The following is a 27,526-nucleotide window of genomic DNA, read 5'->3' on the forward strand; positions in this document are numbered from 1 at the left end:
TCACTTCTTTTTTTGAATGAGGAAAATGTAAACACAAAACACATTTTAATTTTTTTTACAATATTTACTTCTTTCTTTTACTAGCTAAAAAAAAATAATTTTGTCAAAATCCAGATCTCCTGCAGGCTCTATTTTTTTCTTTTCTACAGTGCTGATAAAATCCAAATGGTTTGGAACAAGATGATATTTTAAAAATACCAAAACAAAACAGATCTACTAATAACAAATATGAATCTGACTACATGTACTACCTTCTAAATTAACAATTTAGAACAGATGGCATAACACAGAAATTCACACTCCTGGGTATCAAAAACAATGACCAAATTTAAGGTTAAATCTCTATAAAGCAGCAAGTCAATGCATCCTCAGAGATACCAATCAATAATAAACTACTTTTCATTAGGGAAAAAATTTATAACACGAGCAATAAAAGCAAGGTCTAAATTGATAGTGCAAATAAGTCAAAATGAAACCCCTTCATGTTATGGTTAAATCAGATATTTAAATTATTCTGGCTGGAGCTGGAGCATGGACTTGCACAGGCATTCCCAGACATTGTGCCCAGGTTGCTATCAATGCTCTGCTCAGTGTAGCTGCTTCATGGCAGCTCTAATGTCACAAGCAGGACCTCTAGGCTGCTGGGGAAGCTCTCAGCTGGAGTTTAATCAGCCTGTAACATTCTCTAGCTCAAGTTAAGGTCATACTTAAGGAAGAGGGGAAAATGTTCGATGACTGCGGAATGCAATTTGTTTTAATAGCACAGTACTTCGAATGCTTGGGAGTGTAACATCACACAGAACAAAATCTGACAGCATTGTTTCCTCCTTGGTTTTGAAAAAGAGGTGTCATTTTTTCAATAAAGACCCCCTGCTGAAGGAACAGGTTTAACGACATAATTTTGCAAAAGGGAGGCTGACTCAGTGTTGCTACTAATGTGTGAGCAGAATCAGCAAAATACCAGCACAGGAAAGTCAATAAAGTCCATGAGAGTATCCTTACCCACATGGAAAAAAGATTAATTTAGTCATAGAAAATGACAAAGAGCTAAAATTTTCCTTAATAAAGTACTAACAATTTGTGGAAGAAACAATCTTGTGTTTGAGGCAGAGATTATATAGAGCAGTTGTTATAAACTCTTCCACGTTTGCTGAGAGAGATATTGAAAATTATTGTCCTTTCTATTGTTAAAATGTCAAATGACAATGCTATTTTCATATAAGAATACTACCAGTTCTAGATCCACTCAAAAAATAATCTATGCAGACCTAGTTACAGTATTGTTTCAATAAAATTTTCAATTAATAGAAACAAGAGACTGAAACCCTCATATCTGTGTTATTTTCAACAAACAACTTACTCCAAGGGGAGGCCTGGGCCATCATAAATTTCCCTTCACTTTAATGATCTAGTAACAAAGAAGCAACAAGCTACATTTAGGTCCTGACTGTGCTATTGACTGTGGTTCAAGTAAATGGTAATTAGGGTAGCTTTCAATTAAGTGTAGAAAATTCTTACATCAAACAGGTAATTATATTCATAACCAGTAAAGACAGGATATGGATCAGTAAACAAGTGCTACACTTGGAATACTCTCCCTCACCAGAGGGGGAATTTGTTTTCCTCCCTAAGCCATTCCATTAGCATGCTCTGAACAAGCCAAATTAGACCTATTGTTGAACAAGACAAAGTTTGTGAGTAATCTTGGAGGGGCTTTTTATGTTTCTTCCTACATTTCTAAATAGCAAAATGCCGCCTCTTTATTGTTGCATTGTTGCATCCTGTTATGCCTGCAGCTCTCTTTGGAGTGCAGGTTCAGAATACAGTATACTATATTACTGAGCCATTCTTGCAGCTTTTGCTCAAAATGTGTATGTGTGTGGGAGTAGCATAAACTGCGGCTGGTTGTCTTTATATTTCCACCATTGTTGCTGCTGACTGGTAACAAGGAAGAAGATGTACATGAAAAACATTTGTTTTTTCTGTAATACTGCTGTACAGGAGATTGAGAGGTTATCTTGGTGGACAACTTCTAATTTCAACAAAATCGTTAGGACCATGGAAAAAATCAGCAGTAGGCTGAATTTGTCTTTGAGTGATAATATTTTGGTGTCATATTTTATCAGAAATATAGAACATCACTTTTCTTTTTCATTGGTGTTGTAAAATATTATATCACCAAAGAACCTAAGTGAGTCCAGAAATTGATGGAAAAATCATTAATTTCACTGTGCAGCTGCTTAAAAACAAACAAACAAGCAAACAATTCAAGCAGATCTAGGATATGTCCCTTTCCCTCACCCTCCCTCTTGTCCTGCTGCCATAAATGCGTTGTGGATGAAAACTTTCCATATAACTCAAAATGGCAGAGGCTTTGATATTTTCAGCACTCTATCAGATTATAATGGAAATGCTTTTTCTGCATAGTACAAGTATCTGAAGTTTGCAAGGCCAGACAGCAAAAATCCCTGTCATCTGGGATGACTGGGATCTTTCAAAGTGTAAGCCTTCGTGGCCTTTTATCCCCTTCTTCCTGACTCTTCAGGCACTTTCAGATATATCTCGCTGCTATGCCCACCTTGATCAGGTACTTCTGAAATTCATTCACAGTATGTGGCAAAACACTGAGGCAAGGTACCAGCCAACTTCAAAGAGCAAAATAGTTTATTTTCTGCAACTGATGCTTTCCTCAGCTGGCTCCTGCCTGCTCTCATCACTGCTTTCCCAGGATGCACTGTCCATCCCTGGTCCTGTCCAAAGCTTACCTCATGCTGAACTCAGCAGAGCTGGGCAGGGTGATGGAGAGGAGAATTCATCTGAGTTACTGAACCGCATGTCACAACACACAGCTAAGAGCTCATTCTCAGTTAGTTCTGCTAATTGCTCTTGAGTGCATCTTTGTATCATCATGGAGGCAGGCAACGCTGCTTAGGGAAACCAGAGACTTATCAGTCATTCAAGGTGATCAAACATTACGTTTGACCCCTGGCTTTGTAGTTTTATTTTTGTGACTCTGCGTGGAAACTGTCTAAGCTAAGTAACAACACTGTCAAGCTGTGGCACCTGGGTAAAACATGCCCCCCTACCTCCACATCCAAAGACAAATAAGATTGTCTCCTCCACCGGTGAGTTAGACATTAAAATGCACATCAGTTTTGTAGTGCAGAGTGTATTTAATCAGCAGACCTATTATGAGGCCATTATCAGGTTCTCGTATCAACTTATTATAGCTTCATTTTGCCTGATTGCACTTCTGATGATCAGAAAACACAGTGAAGCTAAGACCTTAGCTTATTGCAGGGACAGCCAGTCCTACAGCTGATCATAAGTTTGGTCACTGGGCCTATTTCCTTTCTAATTCAAGAAAAGAACACTTCTTTAGGAAACTACGATACTTTTATTTGAGGGGAAAAAACATCTTCTTAGTTATGAGACAAAAATTTCTTCTTTGAACTATTACCCGCTTCTTTGAAATATTATCCACTTGTCTCTGATTTTCTGAGAACCTTAGGTAGTCTTAGTTTTCTCAGCCATTTCTAGTGTTGCCATCCACTCTGCAGCAGAGGACGCTTTCCATTTGAAGGCATTTAACACCACTGCAATAGCACTAGAAAGAATAAGCTTTTCACTTGCGAGGGCCTGGTAAAGGGTGTTGAGAAGGCAGCTTAACTGCTGAAGATTAGCACTTCAATGTGCAAAACTCAGAAAGATCGAGAATTTGCAGGACTATTCACTAAGACTGTAGCAACATGAAGGTGAAAATGTCAGGAGTGCGGAAGAGGGTCCTGATGTTCTGTGTAGTAGGGATTTCAGTCACTGGAGGCTGACAGAGTTCCCCATGTAGGAGTAAAAGCAAAGGCAGAAGGATTTCTCTTCTTCTTTCTTTTTTCTCTTTCTTTCTCTGACAACCATTATGGAGCACATCTGTGGTAATGCTCCAGGAAAAGATGTCACGACAAAATGTCCCTTTCTCCATTTAGTTCATGTTTGGAACAGAAGTAACTACTGTGTTGGCTTTGCCTAGCAATTAGAATTTAAGAACACTGACCTGTTTTGGAGGCCGCTACTTGTGAGCTGAAAAGGCTAGGAACATTGCAATATGAGCAGGTAAAGTTTAAATGTTATTGGTTTTAATAATTATAGAAGTTGCTTAGTGTAGTATTAGTCATCAGCTTTGATTCGCTTTTTCCTTTCCTGGTTAAAGTTTTGTGTAATGTCCTTTTCTGCTCATCACATTTTCTTGTCCCAGACACTAACAGTTCCTCAAATTCTACTGACAGTTCTTTCAAAATCCACCTTGTCTCTCTCACATATTCATTTTAACGTCTTTTCTTGCTATGACTGCAATCTATTCTAATCAGGCTTCTTTTCCAATTTCTACTTTCCACATAAATCCACGCAGGTGTTTCAAAAACATACTTTTCACTCTTTCTTTCTTGCTAGATTTCTTCACAAGATCTACACAGGCCTATTGAAAGCCTCTGATTACATTCTCTTTTTTTTTTTTTTTTTTCCTCTGCTGCAAGTCCCAGGTTCCCACCCCGCTTAGTTTCTGCTAAACCTCAATTTCTGCTAATTGCTTCTCTTGTTTGCTGTCACTTTTACTTTAGTCCTCTCTCCTGTATCTCCCACAGTTGCTTATCTCCCTTATCACTCTTTTTCCTGGGGTGACTCTGGCCCCAGTTTTTCCTGCAGGGGCAGGAGAGGTCTCTTCACATCAGCACCCATTACTGTCCCCATTTTGATAACATCATGGGCCAGATAAGAAATCACCATGCTGAATGAGATAAACTTACTAAAGGAAAGCCTGTCTCAAGTCCAGGTCTCAGTAAACACTTTGGATCCCTCTAAGAGCATAAAAAACTTCCAGCTCCTTCTTCCATCACAGTTTTGATCATTAATGGCAACAAATTATTTCGGTCTTATCTTTGCTTGAACTACTGGAATTTATAGTTATAAATAACTCAGTTTTTGCAAATACTACTAAGTTGAATAATCAGTGAAATACACTATGTATGGGTGTTTATGCATAGATACTTAAACATTTCTGGACTGTACATTTTTTGAATTGCCTGCACAAACAATTTGACCAGCTCTACAGTACTTTCTTTTAACTATGGAGCCTAATGTATTTAAGCTGTTGCAGGACAACACTGCTTTATTCTCTGCAGACAACTTTATTCTTTGTCTTGTTCTTTTTATTGTTCCACTGGTAGTGAATAAAAGGCTGCATCTGTTCCTCAGGAAGGACTTAATTCAAAGTTTATTGAATGCATTGGAAGAGTCTCCACTAGGCTTTGGATCAAGCTCTTTAGTTCACAAACAAATGCTTTTTGTGAGAATATGCTATTCAAGTATTGTATAGAAGAGTTACAGAGGTTCCCTATTTCTAAAATAATGACTGCTCTTTAAATCTTTTTTGCTATGCCCGCTCTATCACAGGAACAATATGCAACTGTACATAATTGTTGCAGTACTGTAGTCCATGTTTATCATGCCCCACCAGTTGATATAAGTGTAGAATATGTAATGCTGTGGTAACAAGTACTGCTATATTGACATGGCTCTTCCTACGGAGACAGTAATCGAAAAAATATATAGAGATTCACTTACTGGCCTGAGGATGGTCTGGCTCAATCAGGCAAGCTGGACATGGCAAAACATCTTTGAAGACTGTCTCGTATAGGTGTCATTGATGAAGCTGAGTTGAAAGAGGGGTTTGTAGAATAAAAGAGGACACTACTGAATGGATTTTTTTCTACGCTTAGGAAAATGAGCTGACTGAAAAGAGTCACAAAGGGGGAGTCACAATAGGGAAAAGAAACAGGGGCTATTGTGGACAAGGGTACAATGAGACAAAGATTAGGCACAAGGAATTAAAGCAGAAACACTAGCTGAAGCAAGACTGTAAAGAACTTTAAGTGAAACTTTACAGCTCCAGATTTGCAATGACTGCGTTTTCTGCAAGGAGGGAAGATCCATGAGTTGGTTACACAGTGGCATTTGGCATTCCTGAAAGCTGCAATAAAATAGATTTTTTTTTTTTTTTCTTTACAGTACTACAGGTACTGAATGCTTATTTGGATTTCTTGTGAAGGGAAACTAACAATTCCCGTGCATCGAAGAGAACATGATGCCAGTGAAACTTGGCTGGTTTTTCAGCTTCAGAACAGAGTAACTTTTTCACGTGGGTGTAGATGACAGAAACAGTTACTGCTGGGTATTACTCCTCTGACAGAGCTGCTTGCAGTAAAACACACTATACTGTGTGGTAAGTGCTTGCAGGGTTGCACACGTAGTTTGTACGCTGATGGTGACTCAGACAGTTTATGGAGACAATACTAAAACATTACTCACTCAAGGAGTCACATTTAAGCCAATGAGATTACTCACGTAGTGAGCGGCTGATAGAGATCTTGCCAAACTATTTCACCACATAATAGATGTGTGTAAATGAGCCTGTTAGTCAGGTGAACAACTTCAGAAAGGAATTTTTAAGTTCATTCTATGTATGAACTTTTTCTGTGTGAACTCCCTAAACACAGCTGAGGTCGTATTACGTTTTGCCAACTCCCACTAACCGGCAGCCCCTATCCTAAAACTCATCAATTCATACAGACAAATAAGGGAAAAGTGACTTGCCTTCAGTCACATCACGAGTCAACAGCAATGACAGGAATAGAACAGGGATCTCCAGTCAGTTGTCTACCAGCACCTCCCTGCCTCTGTAATTCACAACATTTAATCCCTGCACTGAATATAAAGCATTTATGAATGTGACCCCTAAATTTCCTACAGCTCTTCTGCTAACTGACTGGTGGATCTCTGCATTCATTAGCTTTATAAATGCACAGAGAATACACTGAAGTACCATTTTCATCTCACACACATCATTACAAGCTGGTGCATTCCCTCATCCAGCTCATCTCCATGTTTTTCTGCAGTCAGAGAAATAACCAGAACCACAAGAAAAGGAAAATTAATCTAATCACAAAATTTCTGACAGCCAGTCTAAGACACTTAAAAATCTGCATCCCAAGCAAAACTCATTTTTCATATTCAGTAGAATTCAGAGTGGAGGCTATCACCTTTCAGGACTGCATTTCATTTAATAAATGTTATAAAAGTGCCTGGCATATTCAGCATAATTACCACAGTATTTTCCTTCCTTTCTTTGTTCTGCATTGCTCTCAGCACATTTTAGAGTTCATAGAGAACATGAATAGTGTGCTGGGCAGCCTGAAAAAATTTATAATAGGAAGAGGTATCCTCTCCCAATTATTCTCCATTTGAACGTTCACTGCATAACAATAAAAAAAATCTGCCTCACTGAAACCAGGCTCCCCTATACTGACAAGATCCAAAAGCAGAGTAACTCCTCTGTCTCCTGAATAAAAGAAGAACAACAGATACTAATACAGCTTCACTCTTTTTGCTCCGTATTTCTCTCTCCTCTCCTCCAAACATCTTTGTCTTTCATTTCCTTCTCTTTATCTCCCCATCCTGAGCTGCCTGTGTCTCTTCCCCTTTCTAACTCCAGGCACTCTGTTGGCAATGGTTCCATCCTCTTTCTGTCCATGGAAGAGCACACATCTGTACAGAGGCAGATTGCAAACTAGGTCAGTTTATATGGCAGAGATAAAAAGAGCAGGAATAAGAGCCTTTTTGTATAATAACAAGGTCTCACATAAGCACGTGGCCCAGTTGTCGGAGATGTTGAGCATCTGCTGTTGCCACTGACTTCAGTGGCACTAGTTCTCATGTCCACAGGCTGCAGATATAGAAAAACATCCTTAGTTTTGCAGTCCCCTGCAAGCAGAAGTTCAGACACACAGTCACAGTTCCTTGACGTCCTCCAAGACTCCACATTCATCTCAGGATCTGCTTTTGTCAATTTTTCCAACATGTTCAGCACAGTCTTGGGATGTAAATTGGTCAGTCATTGGAAGAGGAATGAGGTGATACTGGGTATAACACCTTTTCAGTTCACAAGCACATAAAACAGGCCTGAAATAGAATGACAAGTGAGGAACTGTCATGTGAGTGTTAAAAATAACTATCTTTCTTGACAAATATTTGGTTAATGCAGCTGTCTTTATATTCTTCCTCCTTTCAGAGTTTTTCGGACAATACCAACTGATTTTGCAATTCATTATTTAGGTAACTTTATTTTAACACTACAGTAAAAATAAGGGAAGACTGCACTCTGGCAAAGATTAATTGCTCCTTCCCTCTACCTGCAGCTCTCTGTAATGCTGTAAAAAAATTACAGAGCATTAACAAACTGCATCAGTCTCATTTGTGATATTGCTTTACTTAATGGAAGAAAATCTTGCAGCAGTCACATGCATCAGTCCAATCTTGTATGAGTCCAGATAGCAGGAAAGGGGCAGAAGGTAACTGTTGGAACAATAAGATAGAGGAAGAGGAGCTCTAAAATTCCCCGTTTGACAATGTAACATCATTGCTTTCCACGAGTTTTCTCAGTCCACTACTGCCAGTCTCCAAAACATGGGGTCTTTAGAAAGCATGATACTTGACAATGCTTATTTTAATTATGATTCTGAGGCCTGGAGGGGACCTTACTGCATGGTTCTGAAGGTTTTCACAAGCAAAAATCACTAATTTCTTTCCCTTCCTCCCTTCTGATAACTGTCTTATTCTGTTTCTAGCAGCTGAAGTTCCTAAAAACCAAATAAAGGGTGGTCAGACCTATGAAACATACAAAAAGGATGCAACCCCTATGCCCCTTTTCCTCTTTCCTCCATGTCCCCATATTGCTATTTGGATGGCGTGCTTATCTGTGGGAGTACAGACTCTTATGCCTGCAGGGCAGGATGGCTGGCAGGATCAGCAATGCATGTCCATGCACAGGTGCAGCTTTCCTTTGCTCCCTGCCTGCTGTCTGCAAATAGGCTGAATGAGGACGTACTGTGATTCTATCACCTTATTTTAGAAGGAGAGAGGCTAGGAGTCCTGTCTTTGGGCAGAAAATTGCATTGCAGACATTCCTGGGGACATTCCTAGATGCTGTAGCTGAAACACCCCTGTTCAGAGCTGATCCCTCTTCCTCCTTCTCGTGCCCCATGCTAGTGGCAAGTAAAACACTGTTCATAAAAAAGCCCATCCTATGTCCAGAGAATTTACAGCAAAGTCTGAGAAAGACAAAACAGACGGCTGCCAGTAGGGAGAATGGCAGACAGTTCCCTGGTCAAAGACCTTGGTGGGGTTTTTTTTTTTTTTGTACCATCTCTTGCATGTTTTTAGACACATATATTTGCAAAGAGGGTTGTGGCCACGTGTAGTTGATTATTAGGATAGCTTCTTTCTTATATTAATAGCACCAGCTTACATGTCTGTACTTACATGTGTATGGCTCAGTTTCCTTATACCATTAGCTTTTATTATAAACCATTTTCATTATCACACAGTGTTCAGGGAGCAACCATGCCTCTGTGTGTGCATCTGTGTCCTTGAGTCCTCAACAGAGAATTCAGCAGCTGAATTATCAACAGCAGCACGTAACCCCATTTAAAACTCTGGCCACTGAAGAGTGGAGGGTGGAAAATGTGACACCAAACTTCAATACAGACTGAAGAGCTAGAGGTTTGCAAACCTCATGCCTGTACTGTCCAAATACAGAGATGCTAATTGGGTTAGAACTAAAGGACACTTAATGCAATCTATCTGAGAAGAGTCAACATTGCTGCTGTAAAGTCCTGCCTTAAACAAACCTTTTGGAGGTCTCTGAAAAGGTCAACAAAAATGTGGATAAGGGTGATCTAATTTCCATATCAGACTGGGTGTCTAAAAAGTTCTTGACAAAGGCTTTTAAGGAGACTAAGCAGAGAAAACAACAAGAGGGGAAGCCCTGGTATAGCTCAGTAATTGCTTAGGAGATAAAATTCAAAGTACAGGAATAAATCACCAGTTCTCACAATGGAGGGAGGTGCTGGATGGTGTACAGTTCTGCAAGAGTCAGTGTTGCAATGTGTGCTGTTCAATGCACTCATGCCTTACCTGGGAATGGAGTCAAATAACAAAGTTCATCAAAAAGAATTTATTTGGCAGCAATAAGAAAAAAGATTGTGAAGAATTATACCTGGACATTATGAGACTGAATGTTCAATATCAGAAATCCAGTATAGGTGAATGTAAAATAACACACATGGACAAATAGTCATTAAAAATGGCTCTGAGCTGGCATGAGTAAAGTCTCAGGGTTATGACAGGCCATAGAAACATCACCTCTTGTGCTCAAAACATCCTCATGAAGTATTGTCAAGGAAAAACATCATTGTGCCACTCTATGAATCCATGGTTTGATCTTAAATCCTGTGTACTTCTTCAACTCAAATTTAGATCTGTTAGATGAGGGTCATGCTCAGGAGTGCATCAAGGATGGTAAGAGATACAGAACAGTCTGTGGACAAAGGTCCCCATGAGAGCAACCTAGAGCTCTTCAGCCAGGAAATGTAATGATGTACAGAGATTATTATGGAGATCTACAAAGCCATGAGCAGGTCTAAGAGAGGGTTAATTGTTCCCATCTCCAGCTTAAAGAAAGGGTTAGTTGTTCCTCATCTCCAGCACAGGAGCTGAGGGGATAATTAAGCTTTTATCGAAACAAAAGAATAAAAGGCAGAGCTTCTTCACAGGAAGAATAGCAGATCAATGGGAATCCTTGCAAGCGTATTTGGGTTCGAGGCAACATCGAAGAAGTCCGGGACAGCAGTACTACCTATTAAAAAAAAAAAAAAAAAAAAAAAAAAAAAACCAAAACCCCACAAAAAAAAAAAAAAAAAAAAAAACAAAAAAAAAAAAAAAAGCCCCAAAAACATCGCCAGTTATTGAGAAGACTTTATAGGGCAGCCCATAGATGCTTGTGCTTTTCAGGGTTATTACAAACAGATGAAGCAACAGGCTGTTGTCAAGGGGATCCAGCAGATGCAATACAGGTTGGAGAAGAAAAATCTTGCAAGGCTTTGAGCAAAAGAATTTGCTCAAATGCTCATTGTTCTTTCTTCTTCTCTACTGCTTTGTCCTCAACAAGGATTTTGGCTGTCTATTCAAAATGACACAGCAGAACACACTAAAAAAAAAAAAAAAAAAAAAAAAAAAAAAAAAGCCAAACCACACCAATAAAGAAAATCAAACCAAAACCAAACAAAAAGAAAACAGCCCGAAAACAGCGGCTTGGAAACCCCCGGAGCTGGCGGCGGAGTGAAGCTCCCGCCCCGTGCACTTCCCGGAGGCGAGCCGCGGGGCCGCGTTCCTTTCCTTCTCGACGGGGCTCGGCCCCCCCGGTCCCGGCTCCCTCCCCTCCCGCCCGCCGCGGGCATCGTAACAGGAGAGGCTCGCAGGCGGAGGGTAACCCGAGCGCGGCAGGGCGGGGGCCGCGGGGGCGGCCGCGGAGCCTCCGCACGGAGCGCTTCGCCCCGCGGGACGGGACGGGACGGGACGGGACGGGACGGGACGGGACGGGACGGGCCCCCCTCTTTCGGCGTCGGCGAAGGGGGCGGGCGAGGAGGGAAGTGGGGAGGAGGAAGAGGAGGAGGAAAAGGAGGAGGAAGGGGGACCCGACGTGCCGGGGTTGCGCGCGGAGCTGGCAGCGCACGCCGCGATCCGGAGGAGCGGGAGCGGTTTGGATAAGGTACCTCCGAGCGCCAGGATGCGCGTGTCCGCGCGGCGTCTGTCTGCCTGCCCGTCTGTCTGTCTGTCTGCCTGCCTCTGTCTGTGTCTCTGTGTGTGTATGTGTGAGCGCGGCTCCCGGCGCGGAGGGAAGGGAGGCGGCGGTGGCTGCGGCTGCGGCGAGCTGGCCCTCGGCGGGTTGCGGGCGGGAGAGGGGGATAGGCAGGGCGAGCCGGGGAGGTGAGGGGGTGTCGGTAGAGGTGCGAGGAGGGGCAGGGGAAAAGCGAGGAGGGAAGATGGAATCGCGGGGAGGGAGAGAGGAGAAGAGGAAAGGAGAATGCAGATGCGCGGAGGGGAAGGGAAGAGGCCAGGAGGAAAGAGGGCATGCCGAAGGGGTCGGTTCTGCCCTTGCCATCGGCAGCCCTGCGCGGTGTGCCCGCGGGATTCCCGGCGTGCGCGGCCCGGGCGGGGGGAGGCGCGGACCGCCGGGAGCTGCCGGCCGGAGCGGGGGGGCCGCGTACAGAGAGCCGGGTCTGTGCTGCATCCCCCGGGGTCTGCAGGTCGGGGGGCGGCTCTGCCCGCCGGGGCTGCGGCCGGGGGCCTCCGCTGCCCGCCCGGGGCGGCCGCTGTGCGCGGGAGACTGGGCACGGAGGGGGCGTGTGGAGGGGGTTCGGCGAGATCCTGAGAAACCTGTGACGTAATTATTTTTTAATCGGCATGTGTTTTGCATGGCGATCTCAAATTTTCCTGGACTCCCCTTTTTGAACAGAAAATCCCCTGTATCTTTGTTCCAAGTATTTCTATTTTTAGATTCCTCTGTAACAGCAAAGCGAGTTCGTGAGTTTTAAATATTTTAATTCTTTTTCATTTGGCCTTTGCTGAGGACCATTCCAGTGTAAACTTCCGAAACACTAGCGTCTCCTTCAAAAAAGTTATTGAAATTATTACTGAGGTGAGCCGGCCGGCAGCTTTTGTGGGTATACCAGTGTTTGAGTTCCTGATGACATTAATCATTAGCCTTAAAGAGCAGTCATCATACTGAAGTTAGGTTTTTATCTTAAGATGCATTGCCTGTCAGGTCCCAGAAGATGTACATTAGGTGCAAGTACCACTGTTAGAAGAGATAGAGCATATTCCCCCAGTTGTGATTTGACCAATGAAATAAACTTGTTGTTTTGTTATGAGTGGTGATTAACAGTTCAACGTTGTAATGATATTCTCTGATTCTAGCATTGTCTCATAGCTCTGGTATGTCAATTTGTATTCATGCTGTGTAAGTGTTTTGCAGAGGTTTTGCCTATCTGGCAGGGATTTATTTCAATTTCAAAATTACATTTTCTGATCTCAGCAGCCTCAGAAACCCAAAGAAGTTCTGTTACAGTGTGTGACTTTTTTTTTTTTCGTAAGAAATGCAAGTTTTTTCATGTCTTTAGATCACAGTTTTTATGTCTCTGCACACAGCAGAAGTTACAGCTGAAATTGTGTTCATTTAAATGTATTCATTGCAAGCATTTCTGACCACTCAGTATTGAGTGTTTTTTGTCGATTTATCGTCATTTTATATTTGAATGCCAGTGTATTTAATGCCCTGCTGTAGCCTCTGACAAAGAAAGTGTTCAGAAATTTAAAATGTTACATACAGATATTGGCTTTTGAGAACTGATACCTTGTTTTTGTATTAGTTTTCCAGCTGTCCAAAGAGTACAAGTCCCAGGTGAGCTCTTAAGTAAATTAAGCCATATTTATAGATATTTTGTAATAGTGCCAGTAAAAAATAGATCTTGTGGCAACTGATGGTTATTTCCCTTCACTGTGGATGCACAGCTTCTGTACAAAGAGGTGTGTGCAGTCCTTTTAAATTACTCCAAACTCCTGTTGACTTCGGCCAGAGTTTTGGCTAAGTTAAGAACATAGGATCATATGACTTACAGCGTGAAAAATACAGCTAGCAGAATCCTGAGCAGTTTGATGTATACTTTGATCATAAGATAATTTGATTCATGCCTGGTTTGTCTTGTCTAATCTGCAAAATTCACTTTTGCTACTGGAAACACCTGCTGATTTAGCAACTACTATTGATACTCCATTTATAGCAAGACAAGAAGAGCTGCATAAAGCAACATCTAGAACTGTCCCTATTGTTACTGTTCACAGTGTGATTTTTCTCTCGTTGATGTGCTGCTGTACCGATTCTCAGGCTGTTCTGTCTTCAGCTGATGGGCAGTACATTTATGGTTGTGGGATAAAGAGGGTTGTTCAAGCTGCCAAAATAGTCTCTCTTTCTTCCTTCTACCCCCCTATAAAAAATGAAAAGCTGTGGCAGCTGTATCTTCGAGCAGGCTGTGCTGAAGGAGCAGATCTTTGTTCTCATGTGCGCCCTGTTTCTTGGATGGCTAGAGTTCAACCTGAATTCTGTGTTATTTTGATATAATTATCATTGCCTATTTCCCGTTTTTAGGTGGATTTTTTTTTTTTTTGCTTTTGTTTAAATGCCAAAACTTAAGGAAGGTTCCCTAGGAAATTCAGCACAGATAATTCATTAAGGAAAAGTCTTTTCCAATACTCCCACTTACTAGGACCAAGTCCATTGAAGTTGATGTGGATAGGCTTGGCATTCAAATTATGGTGGAGAAAAAAAGTTGGCCTGTTAATTGATGATGATGCTGGCTTACTTTAATATTGCATTGGTCCTGTAGAGGGATGTTCTTTAATTGATTGCTGACCTAGACCACTAGAGTGCAGTTCTATAAAATTAGGTTTAATTTTGAAATATAGCAGCAGCACTGAATGAATGCCAGCAGATGCAGTTATATCTATAATTTACGTTGTTTTCTTTGAGCCATATGTCAAAGTGGTGCTCTTTTTCTTCTACATCTCCAAAATTTTAAGTCGTATCTGCTTAACTAACTGTAAGACTTTGGCATGCATTGCTCTGGTAAATTAGCAAAGTCCATACTCTGTGAACTCTCCTGTCTGGGATTCTTCTGCTGCTAAGAATGTATTTCACAGTACAGCTTGATGGGGAGGGACCTGGAGAATGATTCTGCTGGTTCGTCTCCAGTGAGGGAGACAAACCTTGCAGTCTCCCTCTTGGGGTAAGTCAATTAGGGACAGTTTCCATCTCAGCCATCTGACAATGACAGATGTCCAGTTGTAGTTGGTAACATTAACTATCCCATATTATTCCAAATGGGAAAGATTTTTACAGAGTCAGATTGGGAATTTTGGGGGGTTTTGAAATACCTTATGGTAACCTGTCATCATAGTCATTGTGGTTGACTGCAGGAATCTAGATACTGATTAAGATGGCATCTCAAGACCCTTCCAGTATTTTCTGTCATCAGTTAAGAGTCATGGTTATTCAGTACTGAAATGTGTACAAAGCTTTAAAAAATACATGTTGCACACAATAACTTCAGGAGATCACACATGTATCTCACTCCACCCCAAAAAACAAGTGTGAATCATCAGTGCTGAAGTTTTTCACCTGTAAAACAGAATTCTTGTTTCTTCTCCTCTACACTGGACAGTCTTCAGGGCTTTTCCATAATGTTCGCTCAAACACACTTAGTTGAAACTGTAATTTCAGCTGCTACTGCACGTTTGTTTCCCAAGTAATAACAGTCACAGTGCTTGACTTTTCTGGTGTTACGACAGAATTAACAAAAAAGAGGATACTTATTTTTCATATTAAAATTCTGAGTTATCAGCGCAAATTGTTGTTCTTATTTTTGGTGGTGAATAACCTTCATTAATCCGTTACAATTGTAAATCATGCCATTCTTAAGTTTAAAAATGGATCGCTTTATTTAAGTTTATAATTAATGAGAGTTGAAAGTACACTTTTTGTTTATTTGATGACTGTAACATACTGGATTTCCAGGAGAAAAGAGACCTGTATCCTCAGAATAATTCCTCAGAAATGTTATTGAAATACTGTATTGTAACAAGACTCAAGTGTTGCATTGCTCAATATGAGACTTACATGCAGTGTAGCATGAAAGTGAGAGTTTTCCCTAGGTATTATACTGGCAGAGAATTATTTATTTAATACCTTATTAATAACAGAGAAAAACAATATGGTATTTAAAATAAATCAGATTTCCTCCAAAACATATCTACATCTATTAGAAAGGTTAGGAATATTGCTTTAAAAGACATGCACAAGCTCTAGGGAAAACTTTGGTATGTGCTACTGAATCATGAAAGTGTATCCTGTTCCTTTTTGGAATTTTCTTCTATCTTTATCTAATTGACTAAAGAGATGAATCATGATCCAGGGGGAAAGAATGCTTCCAAAACTCTGGATTTTTTTTCTCCAGAATCTGTTGGTTACAATGATTTCTTCTGGGCATCATAATTTTCCTGTTCTCCCCTGTTTCTGGATTTAAAAGGGGAAAAGAGCAGAAAACTGTGTGTATAAATTGCTAAATGCACATCACCATATCTAACTCAAAAGGGAAGGGTTCTCTGTGTTTTACCAGTTTTTGTGTTGCTTTATGCAACATCTGTTAGTATAATTCCTGAATGAATCAGGAAAAGTTTTTAAGGGTGTAGTGAGGGTCGTACTGGCAGGGAAGGGTGACTTTTGTGCATCTCATACATTCCCTTTCTAGCCACTAAAGTTGACCACTTCAACAAAAGAGCGCAAAAAAAAGAATCTCCGGTCATGGTGATTTTCAAATACCTTTAAACTGGTGGCACATTAGGATTATACTCACTTAAACACACACACACACACACACACACACATCCCCCAAAGCAAAGAAGCAAACAAAACCAACCAAGCAGATAAATAAACGGCACCAAACCCACAAACACCACTGCTTCAGTCACTTCAATCACTGAGTTACTAAGTAGGTGTGATTGTTGACTGCCCCTGGGTGCAAATACACCTGAGGACATCTGCAGCTTCCTTGCTAACAGTTCTTCTCAGGGACTGTTGAGAATACTTGAGAATAGGGATGCTATTCTTTAACCACTGAACTCAAGAATTCAAGTGGACATGTTATGCCTCATTGTCTGGGATAGTGACACCAGCGTTGTTTGAGTTGAGCTTAATAACAGCCATTTTTTCTCCAGCACTCCAGGGAAAAATACAGCTCCATCTGTATACATGCCTGGAGTGCCCTATATCAGTATCTCATAAATGTGGAGCAAGTTTAGTAGCACCAGTTGAGGAGAATTCCCTAACAGAACTGCTGATATACAAACAAGATCCACCCATCTTTGAAAAAGCTTCACTTTTAAGAAGTTCCATTCCTTTTTTTTTTTTTTTTTTTTTTTTCCTACTTGCTCTTTTAGGGCAGGTTTTAGGAAGATGACAGACCAGAAAAAGGAATCAGATGAAGTGAACACCTGTATTAGCATCCTGCACCAAACTCTCCTGGCAAACCGATTAGACATACATATATTAATAAAGCTTGCACAAGTAAAGAAGTAATGATTGTTTCTGTTAAAGTTGTTGAATTGGTTTGTACAGATCTTTTGTCTCTCTAATTCCGTTCTATTAGGAGTATCACAGTACTCGTGTAGCCTTGTAAGGAAGATCATGTGAAGCCAATCTCAAACCTTTAAATATTATTCTATCAGCTTTCCTCAGAAATAGGTCATTTATTTCCAATTTTAGAGTTCCCTATTAGCTGCTACCCTGCCCCAAGAGTGAGCGCAAGAAGAGGTTTTTGCTGGCAGTGCTCTTGAGAACCCACATGCTGGTGTGGGAACTACTATCAATAAACCCAGAGAGTGATTTAACCTTATTTTAAAACTAAGTATATGCAAGGTGAACAAACCATGTTGTTTGTGCCATGGTTTGATGTTCTGACTATGTTTTCAAGACGTTTTACTGGCACAGGTCGCTTGCACTTAGGAGAGGATGGCTATGGCCAAAATATCAAGGAAGATCTGGAGGAACAGCTGCATTAGTAGGAAATGTAGCCATGAGAGTTCAGACACATTCAGGCTCAACACCACGTTGTTTCACACAACGTGTGGCTGAGACAGGGACACACCAGGGCGTGTTCCCAGCAGCATCATTCCGGCGTGGCTTGGCTGAGCTCAGCAGAGCAGAGACTGATCCAGTTCTTCATTATTCCTTGCTCCTGCTGCTGGTTGCAATCATTAAAAAGAGAAATTGAACCAAAGTTATGGTCTGACTTTTCCATTTGATTGTGTATTTTCAGTATTTTAATAGAGTCATATATTAATTTTGTTTGGAAAAGGCCCTTAGAACAACAATAGTAAAACTATGACAATTCTGTATTTTTCTGTTGTGTGAACACACTGGTCAGTGTATCACTGGAAACTGGCTTAATCAAACCAACCATTTTGATAATTTAGTTGGATCTAAAGAGTAGCACAAAGAGTGCTGGCATTAGATGCTGTTCTTTGATTTGATAAGTGCCTGAGCCTGTCCTGCATCCATTTGATGTTCCCAGCCTCCACAATTCTTCCATCACTATATTATAAAGTGTACTTTCACTAACACACTACTGTTTCAGTTCCTGGCTTTGTTTAATTTAAAAATGTCAGACATAGTCATATTACCTTCCTCTTACATTATTGCCAATGAAAGCTTGTTCTTCCTCTCAGATTCTCAAATCCGTGTGAGTCCCCTCTGAATCTCTGGTGAACAGCTGCTCTGAGGAAGGAGAGCAGCAGCCACAGTTTTTGAGGAGTTGTTTAAAATTTGAAATGCACTTTAAAAGAGGAACCAACATAGACTGAAGAAGTGTCCATTCACTTTCTGAAAATGAGACCTTTTGATGATTTTTGATGGGCACTCAAAACACCTCTGTCCCATTGCCTGTTTGGCTTTCTGGAGAGATACATTTGTAAGGCCCAGGTTTATGCTCATTTTGATGTATAAAATGTTTTTATCAATTTGGTTAATGAGAACAGAAGTGGCATGGCACAGCAGCTCAGAGTGTGTATTGGCAGACTTCTAGTGAATAGTTCTCGCTTCAAATTAAAAATATCTTTTAATTAGTTGACATTTTTGGCTTTTTGGGATATATTTTAAGCCCTTAAACTTCTTGAAAAATATTTTTCCATCTAATTAACTTAGAGATAGCTCAGGTAATGGTAATTTTGAAATTTCTACTAGGATCACCCTTAGGGGGAAAAAATCACATTTGGAGTTGTCATTGGAAAGCTGACAACAGTTACTGACATATTTAGAAAGTCCTGAAGCCAGTTTGTGATAAGATCAGCACATAAGCAGGACTCCCCAGAATTCAGCTTTGAGTGGTAGTTAATTCCACCGACTTTTTGTTTATCTCTTGGGGCTGGGTGCTGGTGGTCAGCAGTAAAGTTGGATTCCAAATATTTGGTGACTGAGCCAAACTAGCTTTCAGGATGAAGTGTGCTGCAAAGAAGAGACTACAATAGAATTAATGTTTCTTGTGGGGTAATTCTTTGCTCTTGTCTTTTTGTCAGGTGTCATTTTCAAATGAACTGCTCTGAATGAAATGTTTTTAGGCTATTCTGCCTGTCATTCATTCCCCAGGCTTCTCCATTATTCAGGAGTTTCATCTGTATGGCAGCAACAGTTCAACAGCAAAATTGCTTTATTCTTCTCTGGTTGTAGTGGGATGTGTGAAAAACTCAGAAGTTCAGCTGTTGGGCACGCCTTGCCTACTGTTCTTGTTGACTCTGGCAAGTCATCTTGCTGTATCTTGCTGGCCTGAATGAGGGATGTGACTTCGCTGTGGAGAGCTGGGTAGGGTTTGTATTAAACTGTGTCCTGCTGGAAACTTGTTTTCTTTTGGGAAGAAAAGGATGATAGGGCTGTTCTGTTGCATACTCCAAGACTGTGTTATCCAAGCTTTCTGAAGAGAAATCAAGCCAACTCCCTAAGTTCTTGGCAGAGTGAACTGTCAAAAAAGGGACTTTTACAATGGGGTATTACCAACTGATCACCAGCTGCCTGGGGTGTAGGTCCTTGGGAGCAGAGGAGCATGTACTTGATATTTCTGAGCATTCTCCTTCCCATGCTGTTGGGATGTGTTTCTGCAGAAAGGAGAATAAAACAGGAATCCTGCAGATACAGATGGTAACATGTAAGTGTGTCTGTTGTCATGTTAGATACTGGCAAGAAACCCAGAGGCAAAAAAGAAAAAAAGAGTACATAAGTTTTGTCACATCAACTGCTCAGTTTCTATTAAAAATGCTGGTGAGTGTGAAAGAAAGTGAGAGGAGGTTACTTATGCCAGTATTCAGTAAATTGAGAGCAAGATGTCATTTAAAGCTGTGGCGAAGTTGCATTGGCAGCTGCAGTGGATCTGAGATAATTAAAGACCAGAGTGCTTCTGCCAGTGTGACCTGTGCCATCTTTTCCTCTGTGTCAGCCTGTGACACGTAGACAGCACTCACGCTACAGTGCTGACCTCTGAAGAGCACCAGGGCTGGGCTCAGGTTGAGCCCCGCTCAGTTTTGTCTTCTTTCATTGAAGAATTGGTTCTTCAATGTTCTACTCATTGCAGATGCTGACACTTCTGCAGAAAATGTGAAACATCAGGCCAGAGTTCACTGCTCACACCTTTTTGAGGGTTTGTATCTTCCAGGCACAGATGCGACTGCTGGTCCACACTGGGAGAGTCAACATTGAACACCAAAATGTCAGGTTACCTCTGCAGGTACTTACCAGCTCTTTGGCTGTGCATTCTTAAGTGGTGAGGACTTGGAAGTTTAGTAAAATTGTAGCAGCAGGACACAGCGGGGTATTTTATGGATGGGGACTGACTCTGTAGTTAAAAGGCACCTATGTACATGGGTGCTTTGTCCAATATCCCACTGGCATTAGTCATCTGTAAGAGTGCAGCTGCATTGGGAAATGCATCATGCCATTTAAATTATCTTTCTAGCTGCTGGACCTAATGAATAATTTCCTTTGGAGGCAAAAGGGAGGGGAATAAATGAAAAAAGGAGACGCTGAAGGACTTGCAGTTTTTATTGTGGCAAATGTGAGTTTGAAATACTATGCCTGACTTCTTTAAAGAAGAAAAGGGGACCCAGTTTCACAGCAGGAGAACTTCACTTTGCAAGGCATGATGCCAAGATTTTATAGTGACTTGATGGTTTCATTCCTCAAGAACAGCAGTGGGCTCCAGTAACAATAGACCTCCACTGCAGAGGGTCATGATCATAAAATTTCTCAGGTTCTTCCTAGTCAGGCAGGACCTCAGGCATTTTAAGAAGCTGGGCAGTATGGAAACAGGCCTCTGCTGCTCTGTTGCATTTCACTTTTGGGACTAGATGCTGGATGATACAGTTTATATTGGTTTGGTGAAACAGATTTTGTATCTATATTCTGTTCTTGGACATCAGTAAATTCATACTATTGAATAATATTTGAAATTTTCTAGTTAATTCATATCTACTTTGATTGTGTGGGCTTGATACGGAGCTTACCACAGATGACAGAAAAAATACCACAAGAGACTAAAACCAAATTTTTCTCTCCTGCAGTTTTCAGGAATCAATAAAATCCTCTTTTACATAACTGTACAGCAGCTTCACTGATAACAAATTTGGGCTTGTTAATTGTAATTTTTTTTATCTTTAAAGTTTTAAAATGTTTCCTGGGCTGCAGAGTTAAAAACTTACAAAATATTTCGATTCAGAGTGTATTGTAAAGACTTGACAAGTCCAAAATAATGACTTTTCTGGGTCTTTTGTTGTTCTTGTTCAGATGCTAAGGCTTATAACCTTCTCTGAAAAGCTTTGAAGTAAGCTACTCCTCCTCCAAACCCAAATCCTTCAAACCCAAGGCCCAGGCTTTCAGTTAATGTGAATGGACGTGGACTGGCAGGAGAAGACCCTATTATTTTCCTCTGCGCTAGCAAACACAAATGACAGAGAAATATGTTATTAGTCTCTCTCAGTTTCCCGCAGTCTGTGACAGTGTTGCCAGAGTTCTTTGGTTTGGCTGTTAAAAGGATAACAGCAAAAAACAGCTGTCCTTGGAGTGGCAGGGCAGGATCCTGGTTATCCTGACATCTGTGATGGGAAGGAGATGGTGGGTAATGGCATTGCCCTGGAGCAGGCAGCTCTGCTGAGGGATCTGACCAAGCAAGTCAGCTTGGCTCCGACCCTTGTTCAGGGGAGGGGGCAGCTCTTGTGTTTTCCAGTCTGTGTTGCATTTGCAATGTCTGTCTCACTTCTGAATGTCTGGGCTTTTGTTCTGCAAAGCCCAGGTCCTCCCTCCACCTTTAACCTGTTTCTTGTTTGCTTCTCTTCTTTTGGTGTTACATGGGGGGTTTTTCTAAGTGTTTGTTGGCACTAGGTGTCAAGAGCCTAAGTAAGAGTAAAGCGTACATATCAAAACTTTTTCCCAGCTCTGGTCACTGTTTGATTTGTGTGAGGTTGAGAGGAAGGTTGAGCCATTTTCTTCAGGGAAGATGTTTGAGTGTTCAACTGATACTGTCAGTTTTTTTCTCACACAGAGCTGTGTGTTTAAAAAGCAGTGTGATGTGTGACAGTAGTGGTGGGAGCACACAGAAGAACCTTGTCAGCTGAACCAAGTTCTCCTGCCAGCTGTGCCCCAGGGAGGCTGTAACTGCCTGAGCTGCTGGAGAGTTAATACAGATCTGGTGGTGTGACAGAGTAAAAGATTTGATCCATGTCACCACAACAGTCCTTCAGTCTGATTCACTCTTCACATTGTACCTTGAGCAGCTTGACTGAATTATGTATTTGCTCCTAAGATATTGCCTGCATTTAAAAAGGCCTTCCTGGAATGCAGCTACCAGGCAAGCCTTTTCCCTTTGCTGATGCTCTCCTGTATCTGCATTTTCAGCATCAGATAGGTATACATGGCATGCATAACCCTCCTCCAGAACGGGAAGCCTGGAGGACACCCTGAAGGCTACACCTTACTGCTGGTCTCTTCCCAGGGTGCTGCTTCCCCTTCCCAAAGGATAGACTAGGAGCAGTGCCCTGGTTTTGGGGAGTAAAGCCCCAGGGTGCCATTTGACACAAGCTTATACAGGGGTTGATTTAAACAGCCAAAAAGCACAATTCATGCATGCCTTTCTGTTTCCTTCTAGAATATAGCCTTTTCAAACAGCTGTGTGTTACTTCATTACTGTTGATTCTTTCAAAGAAAGATCAGAGCTTTACATGGAAGAGCAGCAATCAGCTAGTATTCCATCAGGAGAAGCTCCATCAGAAATAGTTTTCACTAGAGAAAAACTAGAAAACCTCTTAAAGAAATTACTAAGAGTAAAAATTTAATTTTTGCCCTTGAATTCTTGTTTTTTCCAGTTGCAGCATTGTAGCTGCAGAGAGAAGTAATTTATTCACAAGACCTTTAAACAAATAAAATTAAAAAGGTATTTACAAACTCTGGTTAGTCCCAGCATAAAGTGGGAATGCTGTCCATACTTCCTTGTGGTGCTCTGGTCTTGTGTTTATACATTGCTTGGATCTTCTGTGAGCACTGTGTGGGTTCTTTTACTGAGATTGGTGGGATTTCTGATTTCTTATGTGACCATAGCTTTTGCCTTTCCTTTGCCTTGTTTTCTTTATAAAATTAAGTCAGCCGTCTGTGATTAAACTCATTGCATAGAAGGAAAAAATGTGAGATGTTTCCTGCAAACAATTGATGACAAACTCATTGTACTAAGCTTGCTGAAAAGGAACTTTTTTTTGGAAGGTGAGAATAAAGGAATTTCCTCCTCCACCCTTCTGTTGTTCAGCTGTGAACTGATGTTGTTGAGAGGGAAAAAAGTTGCTTTAGTTTTCCTCAGGATATTATTGTGTGATCTTAGTGAAAACTTTTAAAGATACAACTGTCATTCTAAAGGTTTCAGTTTTGTGCAGAATTGAAAAATTAGTTTCCAATTTGTTTTTAATTTAAAGCATAGTCAGTTCAGTTAATTTTCACAAAAGACATCCCTTTCTGAAGGTTCAGATATTCCCCAGGTTTACTTTACAGTTCAGTGATAATGAAATCTCTTTTAAGGCACTCTCTGTGAAACAGTTTGATAATTACTCCAGCAGATAGATGAGTTTGCATGGGCAAAACAGTGAAGCCAGACACAGAGCAAAGTCGTGGGGTTTTTTTCAGAGGATCATGACTGCAACTTGGTTTTGTTAGTCAGTAGCAATTACATATTGAGCATTTTAACTTTTTATTAGAGGCTTCATAACCAAGTGTCATTGGCATCCGAAACGTAGTGCAAGTTCATTTCTGATCCTGCTTCACTGCCATTGAGGGAATAGGAAAATGCTTTTTAAGGGGGGTAGTGGGGTAGGTTAAATTCCATTTTTGCATTTTTCAGGCAACATGCCTAAACTCGGGTTTGACATTGCACTCTTTTAGTTTGTATTGAAACACTTGCTCAGGGTGTGAGTTTTATGATGTCCTTCCTGTGCATATATTTTACTTTTTCAAACTGTAAGTAGGTTCACCATCCCACCTTTTCCTGATTCCTTGGGATCTCCTGTAGACACAAGCTATTGCAGCAATGCAGATCCCAAGCTCTTGTTATGCCATTTCTCTCAAAACTCAAATTGTCTTTAATTTATTTCCCTGATGGTCTAGTCCCTGTTTCCACTAAAGTGAAAGAGCAGGGATAGAATAATGCTGCTCTGAATATTATTAATAGTTTTTCGTTACATCCCTAATTAAGATTGGAAATAGGATTTAAATAATTATATAAACCTGTTATAAGATACAGTTTCTGTCCCAAAATCTCAAGTAGACAAAATGGAGAATAAAGACAGCAGGTAGAGCTCATTGTTCATTGCTGCTGATAAACTCCACAGAACTCACAAGTACTAGCAAGGAACAAAATTACCTTGTCTCTGCAATCAGTAAAATTCAAACCTAAAACCTTTTCAATGGTTGTGATTGACAGGCTGAAGTTTCTGCAGGTCTTGGTTTACCTCTAGGTAACAAGTCACCTCCTCCTCCGTGCATGAAGAGCAGAAAGACGTAAAATGCGGGGTAGATCCTTAACTGCAGCCTCCTAGGTTAACTGTTACTTCTGTGGCTATGTTTTTAAAAGTCAGCTGTATCCCTGCCTGCAAGACCACCCAGTCCCAGAAAATAGAAGAAGCCTTCAAAGATTTGCAGCTTTCTTTTTTTTTCCCATTGCAGCACGGGACGATCAAGCATACTGCTTATTGCTTATTCAGACTTTTACACTGGTAGAATTAGGTACTCCTTGGCTCCTGGTGGAACAGATATTCCTAGTTTTAAACATACAGCCTTTTTGGTGATTCTGGACTTGCATTATTCTACCCCAAAACTGTCACAAGACGAAGCCTGGGAAATGGCTGGAGGAAAACAGTGAGGCAGAGGCAGGGTGAAAGGAAGCTCTTATGGTCTGGGGCTCAGATGATGTCAGGAAGAATAATTGTTTTCTACTCTTAATTGCTAGCTTTACTCATGCAACCTGAATTGGCATGGGTGGGGAGAATGTGGTGTGCCACATCTGCATTGAGTCATGGGACAGTAGTCACCTGTCCCCTCAATTATTTTTGGCTTACCGTGAAAGACTCAAGAATCATAAGCTGGGAGAGTAAGATCCAAAGTCCTTCATTTTGTTAGTTTGGACTGTGGCTCTGTCACCAAATGTAGTGATAATCAAAGCAAAATGGAATTCCAGGTTTTTTTCTAGTTTAAGTGGAGCTGTGGTAAGGCAAGCTTTCACAGGAGGCACATGGATAGCAAATGCCTCTCTAGAGGCACATGGATAGCAAATGACTTAACACTACCTTTTACTTAGGTTCTTAGGCTTTCATAAAGCATGTCTGTTGTCTACCAGATGCTCTGATCTGTTAAGAGGCGTTTAAAGAAGTATGGCACGTTAAGTTCAAGGTGTTGTTTTTAGTATAGAAGTTGTAGGACATCACTTGTACCTTGCAAAAATATGAACATATGCGAGTAGAAACAACCAAAAGTTAGCCTTTTTTATATATGCTGTTTTCTAAAATTGGTGTATTTGAGTTACCTTATTTGTGTGTGTCGTGGTTTAACCTCAGCCAGCAATCAGGCAACAGGCAGTCACTCATCCCCACACCAGTGGGGCTGAGGAGTGAATTGAAAGGGTAAGAGCTGGAAAACTCATGGGTTGAGGTCAAAACCGTTCAGCAAAAGCCACACACACAAGCAAAGCAAAACAAAAAACGGAATTATTTTACTGTTTCCCGTGGCAGGCATGTGTTCAGCCATCTCCAGGAGAGGAGAGCCCCATTATGCATAACAGTTACTTGCATAGACAAACACCATCACTACAAATGCTCCCCTCCTTCCTCCTTCTTCCCCCCACCTTTATGTACTGAGCATGGTGTCACATGGTCTGGAAATCCCTTTGGTCACTTTGGGTCACCTGTCCCAGCTGTGTCTCCTCCCAACCTCTCATGAACCCCCAGCTCTCTCGCCAGTGTGCAAGAACAAACACCAGAAAATATCTTGGCTCTGTGTAAGCCATCCTGAACAATAACAAAAACATCTCTGTATTATCAACCCTGTGTTCAGCCCAAATCCAAATTACAGCCCCATACTGGCTACTGTGAAGAAGGTTAATTCTGCCCTGACCAAATGCAGCACAACAGTTCAACTAAAATAGATTATGTACTGAAGCAAGAGGATTTTGAGACTCAGAAGATTTAGCAAGAACAGTTTGGGAGGGGTTCCTGTAGATTTAGAGTTATTTAATTTCAAAGTAAGTTTCCTTTAATTTCCTTGTTAGAGGCTAATTATCACAAAATGTGAATGCTTCTGGCTTTTTCCCAGACATATGACTTCCATGTCAACTCATCATCTTGATATAGCAGACCTCATGAAGCAGATTTGCAAAGGGGTGTCCGTATCAATGCAACTCTCTTCATATAGCTGTGTGTATACAACTCAATTAATATTTTAGTGACTGCTGTTGAGTGCCAGTGGTTCTTTTTAATTGAAGAAATGCAGATGAGTATTTTTTATTTGAAAGCATGTGTGCATGGTACATGATTTTGTTCGGTCTTTAGAACACTCATGTAGTTGGAAAAGGTTGTATATGCCAAATATTTGGTTATAAGCATTTACAGTTTCCTTGATTTAATACTCATTTCAATGTACTCTTTAAAACCTGTTTCATACTAAAGAAGAGTTGCCTAACTAACTGTGTCCATGATATGTCATACACTGGAACAGTTCCCAACAGTCTTGACAGGCAGTGAAGGCTATGCAGGAACAGTGAAGCCAACAAAAACAGTTTTCTGTTGATTTTGGGTTGATTCAATTGCCTTTTCCCTACAGATGGCATGACTGATTTAAGGTAAGAAGCTGAAACTGGTGCGAGAGGATGGAGGTCTAACATCTGATTAGTGCTACTCTGCTTTTGATCAATCTGCTGGTAACTCTAAATCAAAAATAAGGCTGATCAAATTTATAGGAAGAATCTAAAGCCAGGAGAAAGTGTTGTGTTATACGACCCCTATGTTTTTAAGTCAATTAAGACACCTCACTGGAAAATTTTTGAAATTTCCCTGGTGATGCGTAACTGGGACACTACTGAACATTCAGGGGAAAAAAATCTTAAAAGGTTGACATCTGACAAGAGAAATTAAATGGAAAATATGTGGGACAGCACTGCACAAGTGATTGAAAATCCCTGGAGCACAGCTGTGAACAACACAACTTTGAATCAGTAAGGGGTTGTAAACATGTAGAGTTCGCAGTTAGCTTGGTTAGGTGAATAAGGCAGTGATGGAGAGGATTCTACTCAAATACAGTTTCACTTGGCTTGAAACTTAAGGCTTTTTATCTGCAGCTTCAAATCCTATTAGATTTAATCCTCAGCTGTTTGGAAATTTCACCATTGTCATGCACACATTTTCCACCTTGCAATCTTATTAGCCCTTGATGCCTCCATTACTTGTCAGTAGTTCTTCACAATTT

General features: G+C 40.9%; 1 protein-coding gene across 3 annotated transcripts in view; it reads left to right on the forward strand.

Moving 5' to 3' along the window:
• Positions 1-27,526, forward strand: part of PALM2AKAP2 (PALM2 and AKAP2 fusion) — a 267,640-nt gene that overhangs the window by 160,299 nt on the left and 79,815 nt on the right. Inside the window, exon 1 of one of the 3 annotated variants that reach the window (XM_041486286.1) lies at positions 11,490-11,653. The exons of the other annotated variants lie outside the window; for them this stretch is intronic. The gene's annotated coding sequence lies outside the window, so the exon portion shown is untranslated. Of the gene's footprint in view, positions 1-11,489; positions 11,654-27,526 lie in introns of those variants that run through there. 3 annotated transcript variants of the gene reach the window in all.

This window comes from Pyrgilauda ruficollis, unplaced genomic scaffold (assembly GCF_017590135.1).
Source record: "Pyrgilauda ruficollis isolate IOZ18807 unplaced genomic scaffold, ASM1759013v1 scaffold75, whole genome shotgun sequence".
Taxonomy (NCBI): Eukaryota; Metazoa; Chordata; class Aves; order Passeriformes; family Passeridae; genus Pyrgilauda; species Pyrgilauda ruficollis.